The sequence below is a fragment of the Gobio gobio genome (assembly GCF_949357685.1).
Source record: "Gobio gobio genome assembly, chromosome: 1".
In the NCBI taxonomy this organism is placed as follows: domain Eukaryota; kingdom Metazoa; phylum Chordata; class Actinopteri; order Cypriniformes; family Gobionidae; genus Gobio; species Gobio gobio.
This window is the reverse complement of record NC_137097.1, coordinates 75556974-75571792: the sequence shown is the minus strand read 5'-3', so window position 1 is coordinate 75571792 and position 14819 is coordinate 75556974. Positions and strand designations below refer to the sequence as shown.

The 14819-nt window shown below is 49.0% G+C and overlaps 1 pseudogene across 1 annotated transcript in view; it reads left to right on the top strand.

Annotated features, from left to right (window-relative positions):
- The window catches only part of LOC307135843, a 43658-nt pseudogene that overhangs the window by 10461 nt on the left and 18378 nt on the right, over window positions 1–14819 (top strand). The window contains exons 7-10 of the transcript XR_013818697.1: window positions 2975–3372; window positions 3462–3557; window positions 4665–4992; window positions 5074–5192. The product of XR_013818697.1 is annotated as an uncharacterized misc_RNA (transcript). The remainder of the gene's footprint in view (window positions 1–2974; window positions 3373–3461; window positions 3558–4664; window positions 4993–5073; window positions 5193–14819) is intronic.

Here is a 14819-nt window from a genome sequence, read left to right as displayed (position 1 = left end):
CTAGGAATCACTGAAATCTTTCCATTTGAGTTTCAGAGGCAAAGTAAATGAATAAATGTAACAGAAATACTTCACTTGTTTAAATAAAATCAGTTCAGATTTCAGTGTGACTTTACTGATATCTAGTGGTGAAATTCAGCAACTGACTGAAAACATGAACGTCTACATGACAAGATGACAGTCGACAATAACGACAAACAATCCAGTCTCATAACTCAATAAAAGGTATAATAATCATAAAGTTGAACACGTGCACGGACCCTCTGCCTCAGTTTTTATAGGGGTTCATCTTACCCCGATTGTCTAATTTGACTTTTCACTTAAGAATATAGCCTGTTGATAGTATATCTGAACTCCTCACACAATATGGACACGTCAAATCAAACTTTCCACATCCATTTATCCTGATGTCGGGCGTCATGAGCAGATTTCACCGCTGTCACAGTACATTTATGCATTTTGGCAGACGCTTTTATCCAAAGCGACAGTATTAACCCTAAACAGGCAAGAGTGGAAAATTATCATCCAAAAATCATTTCACTCTTTATATCATCTGGACTAAAACATATCCAAAGGAATGTTTGAAATATTTGATATAGATTGGATTTATCTCCCAGGATATGTTGCCCTATTAGGGTCATCAGTGTTTCTGTGATTTATTTGATGCAAAAATATATATAATATGAAAAATAGTGTCCTAAAAACACGTGAGTGTCCTCCAATTGAGGCATATACATTTCCTATAATTTTTCACTGCTGAACGGTTTCGTCTTCAACCTCAGGTGTGGGAAACTCTAGCCCTTGAGCTCCACTGTCCTACAGGGTTCAGCTCCATCCATAATCCATAAAATAATGCCATTTATGCAGAGGTGGAAAGTCCAGGGATCAGAAAGTGAAAGTCCGGCCATATGTGTATTCCACTCATGAACTCAGTTCAGCTGATTTCACTAATTAATTCTACATCCTGCTGAAGCCTGTGCTATTAGCAAATCCAGGTGTTTGGAACAAAATACAGAGCAGGACTTTTTATCTTCTGAATCTGTTCACATTTCAAAGTCTCTGCTGCCCTCTGGTGGACAACTTGAGACACTGACAATCACAAGATCTCATCAGAGGAGGATTTAACAACTCCACAAACAGCATTACCAGCTCCACACATTACTAACCAGACTGAATTTATTTCTGTCAGACGTCTACAGAAGCTCTTATTGAGAATTAACAGAGTTTTAGATGTTGATGATTTATTCAAAATAATACAGTAACCATTATGGTGATCAGTATTTGCTTTAGTTGGGCTCTTGACCCTGTCATAATTTCCAAATATCTTCCTTTGTGTTCATCAGAAGAAAGAAACTCATACAGGTTTGAAACAACTCGAGGGTGAGTAAATGATGACAATGTTCATTTTTGGATGAACTATCCTTTTAAGACCTGCCCTACCTTCAGTACTACAGTACAGTCCCTACAGAAAAACGCGATTATGCGATCGCATGATTTAATGCATAATCAGCCAAAGTCCGCATATTTATGCGGGGGCCGCATTTTTTCAAATACGCCGCACTTTTGCCGCGTAAATTGCCTAATTCCGCGTGCAAAATATGCGGGGCTAGCATGATTTCATAATCCCTGCATTTTCGTTGCAAAAAAAGTCATATATATATTAGCAGAAAGTTGAAAAATGTTCGTTTACTTCACACAAGAGCCGCCATTTCCCCCTGTTGTCATGGAAACGTTTTGAAGTGACGTAATTACCCGACGTGAACGTCATCGAAAAGCTGCAAACCCCGTGGAGAAACCATAGATATCGGTGAAACCATGATGAAGCGCAAACTCCCATTTGCCAACAAAAATAACAGCAAAAGACGCGCAAAGCAGTTTCCCGCTGTGCTGACCGATTTCAAAACACAGCATCATGAAGCTTCGAAGCGTTATCAATCAGTGAGTCGATTCAGCGGTTTGAAGCATTATGAATCAGTGAGTCGATTCAAAGGTTTGAAGCATTATGAATCAGTGAGTCGATTCAGTGGTTTGAAGTGTTATGAATCAGTGAGTCGATTCAGCGGTTTGAAGCATTATGAATCAGTGAGTCGATTCAGCGGTTTGAAGCGTTATGAATCAGTGAGTCGATTCAGTGGTTTGAAGCGTTGTTATGAATCAGTGAGTCAATTCAGCGGTTTGAAGTCTCATGAATCAGTGAGTCGATTCAGCGGTTTGAAGCGCTATGAATCAGTGAGTCGATTCAGTGGTTTGAAGCGTTATGAATCAGTGAGTCAATTCAGAGGTTTGAAGCGTTATGAATCAGTGAGTCGATTCAGTGGTTCGGATCGCCAAAGTCACGTATTTCAGCAGTTTGACACGCGACGCGAATCATGAATCGACTCACTGATTCATAACGCTTCGAAACTTCATGATGCATTGTTTTAAAATCGGTCCAAATTGAGCCATGTGTTTATTAAGGTCTTCAATAAAACAAGATGAGAACTTAAATATTCAATTAAAAATATTCGCTTTTTTTCTCTTTTTCATCAAACCGCAGTTTTTGTAAGTTTTATCGCATAAAATTGCATAAATATCCGCATTTTCCATTGCATTTTTTTAAGAAAACGTGCCGCATAATCAAGGATTTTTGCCCGCAACAATCACAAAAAAAATGCCGCAATTTTCTGGAAGGACTGACTACAACACTGTGACTCTGTGGCCAGAAAACCACACCCATGTGATCAAAAACTCCACCCTCTTACAACACTTACAGGAAGAGACTGACTTGTTATTTATCCTTTCAGTCACACTGAATTTCTCCTGACAAAAGCAATAAAGAATCAGCAATCAATGAAGAACGAAGAGGAAAAACTTTCAAGAAGGGTTTGAAACGTTTCTGAACAGACAGCAGATCTTTGTGATTCGCCTGGTTATTCATTTTTGAAACCTTGATTCATAAAGTGAAAGTAAAGTTCAGATTGCTGGATCTCAACAGAGAAAATGGCTTCACTGTCTGAAGATGATTTCTCTTGTACCGTGTGTCATGAAATCTTCAAGGATCCTGTTGTTTTATCCTGTAGTCACAGTTTCTGTAAAGAGTGTCTTCAACAGTTCTGGAGAACCAAGGAAGCTCAGGAGTGTCCCGTCTGCAGGAGATTGTCAACACATGAACCTCCATGTAATCTTGTGTTAAAAAACTTGTGTGAGTCGTTCCTGAAGGAGAGAAATGAGAGGCGTTCACCAGGATCTGAGGAGCTCTGCAGTTTACACAGTGAGAAACTCAAACTCTTCTGTCTGGAGGACAAACAGCCGGTGTGTGTGGTGTGTATTAACTCACAGAAACACGACAATCACAAACTCAGACTCATCGATGAAGTGGTTTCATCATATAAGGTAAGACAGATTTTAATATGAGGATAAACTCTTACAATTACACATAGGTACATTTCTATTATCTTGAAGATTTTCTCTTTAAATCCCAGGAGGAGCTCAATACAGCACTGAAGTCCTTACAAGAGAAACTCAAACACAAAGAAAACAATAAAGGACAGTTTGAGGAAACAGTTCAACACATCAAGGTGAGGATTGACTCTTTTGACGTGTTCACAGCTGGTTATTCAGCAGTGGGTGGGACTAATCTCAACCCCATTGGCTAGCGCTCACCCTCCACATTTTCATTTGGACGAATGCAGATGTGATTAATATTCATGAACTGAACAACCCGTTAGCTTCACTACATGACGATTATTCTGTTATCAAAACCCAGTCACATTTTCTCTTGGCTCTCTTTGGCATAACAAATGTGGCTTAAAACACACAATTACAACAGCCAGAGAAATCTAGTGTTAAAAAGTCAAACTGCCCAACTAAAGCAACACTGATCAACATAATGGTGACCTGAAACAGCAGGTGTTCATCACTAATGGTCAATCATCACTCAATTAATCTCTTAATGATCTCATTTACTCTAACACAGCTTGAGGTCCTATCCGCAACTTCTTCTATGCGGTTTGGCCATTCGTCCACACAATCGCAGTATCCAGACCCTGAAACTGAACTTTTTTTAAAACTCCTGTCAGGGTGAAGATTTTTAGAAACTCTGGTTGCAGTGTTGTTGAGTGGACAGTGAAACCGGAGATTTTTGCTTGTTACATCAGAACGGGAACCGGCAATAACCTTTTTTCCAGGCTTCTGATTGGCCAACATAGCTTTACGGTTAGGGTTATATATCGCCACCTGTTGGTTTGGCATGCTCTTGACAGCGCTTCATAACACGTTTTTGCATTTTCATGTGGACGCAATTTTTTTAATGGAGGAAGAAAAACTCTGTTTTTAAAAATACCCGTGTACGTGTGGACTAGGCCTCAGTGTTACTTTTTAACACTCATACCTCTGGTTTCACAGACAAGGCTTAAGCCAGTCCCAGACTAAAATACATGTTTGAGCTGTTTTATCTGAAAATGAAACTTGACAACTTGACATATCTTACATTAAGTTAGTTTCATTGAATTGGTGTTTAAGATGCACACCAGTCATGTGTTTATACAAGCTTTTTAAATGTACTTAAGGCTTAATCCTGGCTTAATAAAGAAACAGAACATCTACTACTACAGCTACTACTACTCTTCATGCTGCTCCAGAATCAGTTCTTTGAGATGATTGAAGTGAATGTGATGTGATTTCAGTCTCAAGCTGAGCACACAGAGCGTCAGATTAAACAGCAGTTTGAGAAGCTTCATCAGTTTCTCAGAGATGAAGAAGAAGCTACAATCATTGCACTGAGGGAGGAAGAGGAGCAGAAGAAGGAGATGATGAAGGAGACACTGGAGGAGATGAACAGACAAATCTCAGCTCTTTCACACACAATCAAAGACATGGAGGAGATGATGAAAGCCAAAGACGTCAGCTTTCTGAAGGTCTGATTTCACATCATTGATTGATTGATTGATTGATTGAGTTCTTGATGATCAATGGTGTGTTTGTCCTGCAGGAGTTTTCAGTCTCAATGGAAAGGTGAGTGATCTGCTGGTGTCTCTGGTCTCTCTGGTTCTGGTCCAAAGCCACTGCAGTTCTGACTCCTGAATATTCTTCCAGAGTCCAGATCTCACAGCCGGATCCACAGATGGCTTCTGGAGCTTTGATTCATGTGCCACGGTACTTGGGCAACCTGCCGTTCAGAGTCTGGAAGAAGATGCAGGACATCGTCCAAAACAGTGAGTCTGGAGAAGATCTGAGCTCTCACACACACACTGGAAATCACACATGGGTTTCTCATGACACAAAAGCATCTTCAGACTGAAACAGTGAAGCTCAAATATAATATTGTGAACTCAATGAACTTCAATATATATTTAAGATCCTCAAAGAGTTTCCATTATGATGGTTTTACTAGAGGAACTATTGACAGTCTCTCAAGATCATGAAGAATGTTATTAATTTCATAATCTCCTCAGAAAACGTCTCAGGTTACAAATGTAACCATTGTTCCCTGAGAACAGGGAACGAGACGCTGCGTCAGCTCGACGCTACGGGGGAACGCCTCCAGCGTGACTGGTGCCTGAAATCACAATCAAAAAACGTCAATCCTATTGACCGGCGACAGCCTATGATGTCATCAAGGTGCGACCAGGAAGTATTTAAGGGCGCCTTGCCAACATGACAGTATCTCATCGTCTGAAGGGACTGTTTCGGCAGGCAGGCCCTGCGGCATGGCAAAGTGACGCAGCGTCTCATTCCCTGTTCTCAGGGAACAATGGTTACATTTGTAACCTGAGACGTTCCCTTTCGAAAGGGAACTCGCGCTGCGTCAGCTCGACACTACAGGGAATGATATACCCACGCCGCCATGCCGACGGGAGTGCATGCCCACTGGCAGTGACAACTGTCAAGACAAATTCTACTGAAATGCCTGAACCACTCCCCTTCTGGTCACATTAGGCTGTTAGTGACAGCGATCCCTACGGTCAAAGCCCAAGCTCTCGCCTGAGCAGGAAACCTTCACACACATGAGGTCCTTCCCAGGCCTTGCTCGAAGGCCTGGAACCAACCCATTCGACTTAGAAGGGGTTCCTTTAAGGGAGCCTGGCAAGGGAACTACGAGGGAACCCTATGCCAGTCACTATTCGGGAGGTTCTCACCGAATGCCACCAGGGAGACCTGACCAGGTGACCCAGTCTGCTATGGGACACGTAATACGGTCAACCCTGTCTGTACAGTACAGAGCCTCTGGTACTCGCCTCCGAAGAGACATCCCGATAGGGTGCTGCAAGAAAGGCAGTGTCATCCACTAGCCGGACCTCAGAGACGGGTTATCCCGGAGAGCAGCGCTCAGCGAAGTGCTTTCAAACCCTTGCTAGCGAGGGGAGTCAAGCCGCTCGATCCTCGGATCTACCAAGCACCTACTTTAAAACGTGCTTAGGAGGCCAAAGGGCCTTACAGGCTGATCGTACCAGGGAGGCCCCGAGGGCCTACAACCATAAATCAGCGCCAGGCAGCCGTAAGCTCATAGCAGACCCTCACTTGAGACTGCCCGGTAGGAGACCATGTCGTAGGCAGACTATGAAGGTCCCGTCCTGCTAGGGTAAGAACACCGCCTTCAGGGCTCGAGACCGGCGCCTGATAGCGGGTAACCACTAGCTGTCAGCGTAAAGTCAGTTGTGTGTTCCCGCCTGGGGAACTCGTCCCCCAGGGAGGCCGAGAGGGGCCTCCACCTGGTAACATGTGTCGACTGCTCGCGCGTCCAACAGCAGCGCTCGCCCTCAGGTAGGCCATACAGGCCTAATACCTGATCGCAGTCTCGCTAGCCCTCGAGGTAGCTGGGAAGACCAGGGACTCGCTTCATCAGGGAGGCCAAACGGGCCTGCCAACTGCACAGAAGGTAGGGCATTCCTCCATCACAGCCCTATGCTCAGTGGCTGGACCTATCCAGAAACCACGAGACCAGAGCGAGCCCTCAGAGGAGGCCGCGTGGGCCTACTACTCAAAGCGAATCCCCCAGGGAAGCCCCGTGCAGCTTGCCTGATAGCAGCCCATGCTACGATCCGTTACCGAAACTGGGGACCGGGGAACGATTCCAGGGAGGCGCAATGCCTCCACCTGATAGCAGAACATGCCGTCCGTAGCGTTTCACTTCGCCAACCGTCTCAGCGACTGAGAATCGGGAGCTCTCACTCAGGGAGGCAACAGTGCCTACCACCTGATCATAGAACGTGCTACTCAAAGCACTATACGCTCTTTAACCACAGCGACTGGGACCCGGGAGCTCGCCCTCAGGGAGGCAACAGTGCCTACCATCTGATAGCAGATTGTGCTACTCATAGCACTATATGCTCATCGCCACCGTGACCAGGAACCGGGAGCTCGTCCTCAGGGAGCAAATAGTGCCTACCACCTGACGGCAGAATGTGCTACTCATAGCACTTCATGCTTGCTGCCACAGCGGCTGGGAACCGGGAGTTACCTCCAGGGAGGTCACCCAGGGAGGCCGGTCGAGGCCTACCACCTACTAGCACTCATGCTAGTCATCCAGTGACTGGAGCCCAGGACCGCCCTCCACAGAGGAGGTCAAGTGGGGCTGCCTACCCCACAACAGGCCCATAGGGAGGCCCGGTAGCGCCTACCACCTATTAGCAGCTCGTATAAGCCATCGAGGGACTTAATGCCGGTAACGCCCCCTCGGGGGAAACCAGGCAGTGCCTGCTGACCACAGCAGGCTCTCAGGGAGGCCAAACAGGGCCTAGCCCCTGAGCGAAGGTGACCCAGACCGGGAGCCTACCCCTCAGGGAGGCCTGGCAGGACCTACCCCCAAATAGGAGGTCTGCAGATTCCAAGGACCCTGCCGTGACTTTAAGAAGGCTGGCTGCTGCGCCTGAGCTGACGGCAGCTGTCTGCTGCTGACGAAGGCCTGGAAGTCCAGTTAACACCTGGGGACTCGTCCCCAGGGCCAAATGACGGGTCACTGCTGACGTCGACACCAGTGGAGAAGAGCCTCCGAGGCACACTCGTGGGCCATGGTGTCAGGACTTTCCTGCAAGGAGGCCGGTTAATGCCTACTACCTGTCTTGAAGGCCTGCTGCCCAGACCGCCAAAGCTGGCCACTAACAACCAGCCGGCTCCTACGCCCGCACCTGGGGCTGGCTCCATCCCAGAGGCAGCTAGGGACAACTGCTTCGCCGTGTCCTAGGGCCCCCAGGACGGCGCAGTCTCTCGGGCAGTGCCTACAAACATGGACCTAATCACATTGCCAACAGCAGTGTACTCAGCGAAAGTGCTTAAACAAAGACCCTCTAAAGCGAGGGGAGTACAACTTACGTCACCTGCATCGGGGCGGCTGTCTTACTTTCCATGCAGCGGCCAACCGTAAGTGCGAGGGCGTCAGCCATTGGCAATGCTCGGGCCTCAGGGGAGCATCCGACCAGAACCGCATTAACAGAAGGTTTATCCGATGTTCAGCTCGACCCGGGCCCTAAACGAGGTGAAGCAGAGACATAAAGCAAGGGAAAAATATCACACAAATATGAAATCCACCGGCCGTACCGTCCTCCAGGAAGAGGCCGGGGGCCACCAGCAGATGGCGGCCACCAAGCTCCGAAAGGCGGAAACAGCAGATAAAGTCTAATCGCAAACCGGCGAAAGACGCTTAATTCCACCCCACGACCACTGGCAAAGTCGCTGTCTCCTGCAACACCTCTTCTGCATTACTTGTGACCCCAGAACGCAGAGAAGGGGGCGGGCCTTGGCCGGACAACTCTGTAACAAGAGGAGGCTGAAGCAAGGATGCATAAACAAAGCCATGTTCTTATATCAGAAGACAGGCCAGGGGCGAACGACTTTCATTAAAAGGGAACGCCCCCATCCTTGACAAAGCCTAGGCCAAGTGGTGCGACATAAGTCCGCACTAGATCTACTCAGGGCCCGGGAAAGAAATATTATTACCTCTAATATTACACAATGAGGCCCCAAAAACCCTTTTCCCAAAGCCCCGCAGAGCTGGGCGCAGATCTCACTACAGCTCGTGCATTAGCGCGTACCCGGTCTTCAGCTACTTCCCACTTTTACGCTAGGAAAAACACAGCTCGCCTCCTACACTACAAGCCCTCGGGCAAGAGCGCGATTCAGTTACCCACATAGTGGGGAAAAGATAACACGGAGAGGCAGCAAAACTCTACTAGCAAAAGTGAGGCATTCACACACAACCACATAATGTTGCAAAGAAGATCGTTCTTAGCTTACTCACTGGGAGCTGCAGGCCCTGCGAAATCCAGCGACGATCCAAATTTCCCCAAGAAACCTCTCAGGCGAGCGAAGGTACAGAAGTCCTGAAAAACATAGTTTTGAAAATGTTTCACCCTCATAGAGGGGGACTCACCAATCGCTCCTCGTGGTGCTTCAAGCCAGCCGTAGGGCTAGTATCCGCCCGCCATCCTGAGGGGGGCGCTCTCAACAAAACAAGCCAGGCGAGCCGGCAGAATCTTACATTTTCTGCTCATCATAGGTCCACCGGCCTGATGTAAAGCGCCCGGGGGAAAAACCAGAGGAAGGGAAAAAAGGCAGCGTTCATCTCCGCGCTCCTCGGGGGGTGGAGTCCGCTGCCTGTGCTGGTTCCGGTTACAAGCCCCGGCTTCCTTCCTCTTCCTGTTGCTGGTGTCCCGCCTCCCCTACGCCCCAGTCCTCCGCGGCGGGGGCGCTCGAGAGGCAACGCTGGCTCGCTATTCCCGTCTCCAGCCCTCAGACTGGGACGGGCCGGGGACACCCGACTGCCTGGGCGCGGTCCCGGACCTCAGCGGAATGCATGTCCTGAATGCGCCGAGCGCGCCTTCACCTCTCCGAACTTCCCCACCACCGCCTCTACGGAGGTGCCGAAAAGTTCAGATGGCGAAACCGGGGCATCAGTGAGAAAGGACTTCTCTTTCTCCCCGATGTCCAAACGGTTTAACCACAGATGTCTCTCCGTGGCCACCGTCGCCGCCATCGGCGCTATTTGTTCGGTGGCCCGGAGAGCGAAAACCGCGGTCCGGCGCGACTCGACTACCGTCTCAGGGGGTCCCTCCCCCTGATCGAGGTCCCTCAACAGGTCCGCCTGGTAAGCCTGCAACACCGCTGTGGTGTGCGAAGCTGCTGCAGCGTGACCCACTGACATGTACGTCCTGCCATTCGGAGACCGGCAGGGTGGGAGCCCTCAGTGTCGCCGGCCGCCCAGAGGCGAGATAAACATAACATCTCGTCCACGGGCGGCACCGACACATACCCAGCCAGGTAGTCCCTCGACATCAGCTAAACTTAGCACAATGATGTCAACAGATGCGGGGCTGAGTATGGTTTCTTCCATCCCCTCGAGATCTACTGATGGAGATCTGGAAGGAATGGAAGACTCCCAGGAGTTGGGGGGGTCATGGGCGGAGAGAAACCTATCGTCCGAACTGTTTGAACGCTCAGCCTTTCTCCTACGCGCCACCAAGGCAGCTGCAGTCTACCCGCAGCGCATTCCATGACCCCCAGCAACTCCCCGTACATGGGACAGGATGGTTTGAGAAGCTTCAGCATCTTTAACTGACTCACCAATCCTCTGCTCGAGTGGAAGAGCAGCATACGAGGAGGAACATAAATCCTACTCCTCCTCCGAAGTCCGCCTCTCGCGATCTGGATCGTCCTCGAGAACCACATCTGTCTCCAAGCGACGAGCCAGATCCATCTGGGAACCACATGATGTTTAGACGCCGCTTAGCCTCAGCTCGAGCGGGGTCGTTCCCAGATGCTGAAACCTCTCCCCTCGAGAAGAGGTCCAGCCAAGAGCAGAGCGTTCCAGAGGAAAAAGCTTGCAATACTTTCCACAAGAGGTTCGCGAACCTCTCGTGCATGCTCTTCTCCCAGACAGTAAACGCAAAGTGTGTGTGTATCCAAAGCGAAAGCTACCTAGTACACGTTCAAAACACACCTGCAGAAGTGGCGTTGCTTCTCAGCACACTTCATTGCTATCCTCTTTGTAGACGTTTCACGTGAAGACAGGCAAAACAGTCCCTGAAGACGAAAAGATACTGTCATGTTGGCAAGGCGCCCTTATATACTTCCTGGTCGCACCTTGATGACATCATAGGCTGTCGCCGGTCAATAGGATTGACGTTTTTTGATTGTGATTTCAGGCACCAGTCACGCTGGGGGCGTTCCCCCGTAGTGTCGAGCTGACGCAGCGTGAGTTCCCTTTCGAAAGGGAACTGCAGCCATATATACAACATTATTTTCCTCTTATTTTGAAGAATATTTTGTATTCCATAAATTGCTACTTTTGTTTCTTAAGACAAACTGAAGAATTTGAAATCTTATAAAGAATGTTCTTAAAAATCATATTGTTATATTATAAAATATATTGATCAGATTTACCTCGAGCAGATCATTATATCCCTTACAGAAAGAAAATATATTTCCAAATATTTATGGTCTATATTGAAATATATATGAAAAAAATATATTGTCTTAATGTTACAGTAGATTGAATAATAAAGTATTATTTAATATATTGATCATAAATTTATGGAAACATATTTTCTATCCATAAGGGATATAATGAGAAAATACTTCTTAAGATGTTGTTATTGGTATATTTGAGAACTTAAGAATTGTTCAATAATTGCACTTAGGATCATCCAAAACGTTTCTTTTCTTAATAAGATTTTCATGAATCCTGAATCCATTTTGAAAGGGTTTCTAGAAGAAGTGCTTCATGAATCTTCATATTTCCATGTTTCAGAAACACAATGATGAGGGTATGTTCAGATAATGATGTGTTTACCAGAAGAACCTGCTTCAGTTACACTGAGATTAATTAAATCTGAAAATATTAACATGATTGATCATTCATAACTGACACAAACACAACTGAGAGAGACAAAGAATTTAACACACTTTTCCAGAATATCAGTTTCTCTTGATGAGACACAAATGTTTGAATCACACATTTAATGTTTGTCTCTGATGCCATTAAACACTGATGATAAAAATGAGTGTGTAACGTCTCGGTTACGTATGTAACCCTCGTTCCCTGAGGAGGGAACGGAGACATAACGTTAGTGACTAACGAATGGGGGTTTCGCTTAGAAGCCAATTACCTTCAAGGAATTTAACAGCGCCCAATGGCAGTGCCAATGCCATGGGCATGCGGAATTTGCATGCGTAACTCCGCCCCACCTCATGGGTATATAAGGAAGTACGCTGGCAACATCGCATTATGTTACTGCTTTGGAGCCAAGACTGAACTCCGCGTTCCAGCAGCACAGCTGAGGTGGCAAAGGGACGTTACGTCTCCATTCCCGATCAGGCATTTCCAGGGGTCTTCTTGGCGGGAAGAACACCAGATGACAAAGAGGTTCCACTTCAACGCATAGGCATGCTGCGTGGACTCTGCCCTAGCGGAAGTGATGGTAGCCATCACCGCAAGTGGTAGAATACTCAAACCTGCCGCGTCCCGTCCAGGAGTCACATGTGGAGCTTCCAAAATCCGGGACGTGGGTGCCAAAGGGTGCCCCGTCTCTGAGTGAGGAGGTCCTGCCTCAGAGGTATAGGCCAGGTAGGGGCTGTCGCAAGGAGTAGCAGTTCTGAGAACCAGGTCTGGCCGTGCCAATACGGGGCGACCAACATGACCTGCTCCTTGTCCTCCCTGATCTTGCACAGTACTCGTGCGAGAAGGCTCACTGGGGGGAACGCATACTTGCGTAGGCCCCGCGGCCAGCTGTGCGCCAGTGCATCCGTGCCGAGCGTGCCCTCGGTCAGGGAATAGAACAGGCTGCAATGGGAAGAGTCGTGGGAGGCAAACAGATCTACCTGTGCATCGCCGAACTGTTCCCAAATCAGCTGGACCATCTGGGGATGGAGTCTCCATTCTCCAGAAAGTGGCTGAAACTGTGAGAGCTTGTCGGCTGCACGGTTCAGTTCTCCCGGAATATGGACAGCACGAAGGGACCTCAGATGCTTCTGACTCCATAGAACGAGATGGTGGACGAGTTGAGACATACGTCGTGAGCATAGACCGCCCTGGTGGTTGATGTATGCTACTGTGGTCGTGTTGTCTGTCCGGACTAGTACATGTTGACCCTTCAGCAGCGCTCGGAAGCAGTGCAGGGCGAACCGTACTGCCAGCAACTCGAGGCAATTTACATGCAGAAGGCGCTGGGGTCCTGTCCAGGAGCCCGCGGCTGCTTGTCCATTGCACATGGCACCCCAGCCCGTGGCGGAGGCATCTGTTGATACAACAACATGCCTGGAAACTCGTTCTAAGGACACTCTGGCCCGTAGAAAACTGAGGTTCGACCACGGGGTGAGAGTCTGTAAGCAAGCCCGAGTCACTTGTACCCAGAGCGTGCCAGACCGCCATGCCCATCTCTGGACTCGATCGCATAGCCAGTGCTGAAGCGGTCTCATATGAAGCAATCCGAGTGGCGTCACCGCTGCTGCAGATGCCATATGCCCCAGGAGCCTCTGAAATAATTTCAGTGGAACCACACTCTTGCTCTCGATATGACGGAGGCAAGTCAGCAGAGACTGGTGCACTAGATCTCTGTGTTCGCAAACCTGCGCTCGAGAGTGACTCATTATGAGAGTGACTCATCGTCGAGGTAGTTCAGGATGCGAACCCCGTGCTGCCGGAGAGGCGCAAGGGCTGCCTCAACAATCTTCGTAAAGACGCGAGGGGACAGAGCTAGCCCGAATGGGAGGACCGCGTACTGATATGGCCGCCCCTCGAAAGCAAACCGTAGGAACGGTCTGCGTCAAGGTAGGATGGAGATATGGAAGTAGGCGTCCTTCAGGTCGATCGCTGCAAACCAATCGTCTGGACGAACGCATTCGAAAAGGCGTTTCGCTGTCAACATCTTGAACGGAAGCCTGTGAAGGTAACGGTTCAAGATGCGCAGGTCCAGGATCGGTCGTAAACCCTCCGGTTTTCTTGGGTACAATGAAGTAGGGGCTGTAGAACCCGGACTTCATCTCGGCTGGAGGGACAGGCTTGATCGCACCCTTCACCAGTAGAGTGGCAACCTCCGCATGCTTGACAGGGGCATTGGCCCCGACCATAGTGTAGCGGACTCCCCGGTAGCAGGGAGGAGCCTGCGCAAACTGAATCGCGTAGCCGGAAGCTGAAGCCAGGCTCCCAGGAACTGCACCAGTGGGGTCATTCGGACCACAGACGTACCCAGGGTGGGGCAGCGTTACCGGCCTACACGACCTCCACGACCCGGCCCGGGTGAAGGCTGCTGCTGGGGCCGAGGCGACTGTGCCGGCGGCTGGGTGGAGGCAGCAGCTGGCCACCGGGGCAGTATATGCTTGATTGCCTCAGTCTGCTTCTGGGCGGTTGAAAACTGTTGGGCGAAGCTTTCACCCGCACTGCCGAAGAGGCCAGCCTGGGATATGGGGGCATCGAGGAACCATGTCCGCTCACTCTCCCGCATATCGGCCAGGTTTAACCACAGATGTCGCTCCTGGATCACATTTGTGGACATCACCTGACCCAGGGAGCGTGCAGTCACCTTCATTGCCCGGAGAGCGAGGTCGGTTGCGGCACGCAGCTCGTCCATGAGCCCTGGATCAGCCCCACTCTCGTGCATGTCCCTGAGCAACCTGGCTTGGTAGACCTGCAGGATTGCCATGGCATGCAAAGAGGCGGCAGCCTGCCCCGCAGCTCTGTACGATTTCGCCACCAATGTTGATGTGAATCGACAGGCTTTGGAGGGGTGCTTAGGATCACCACGCCAAGTCGAAGCGCTCTGAGGACACAGTTGCACCGCAACAGAACGCTCGACTGGGGGGACCCCAGTGTACCCGTTGGCCGCGGCCCCATCGAGAGTGGAGAAGGC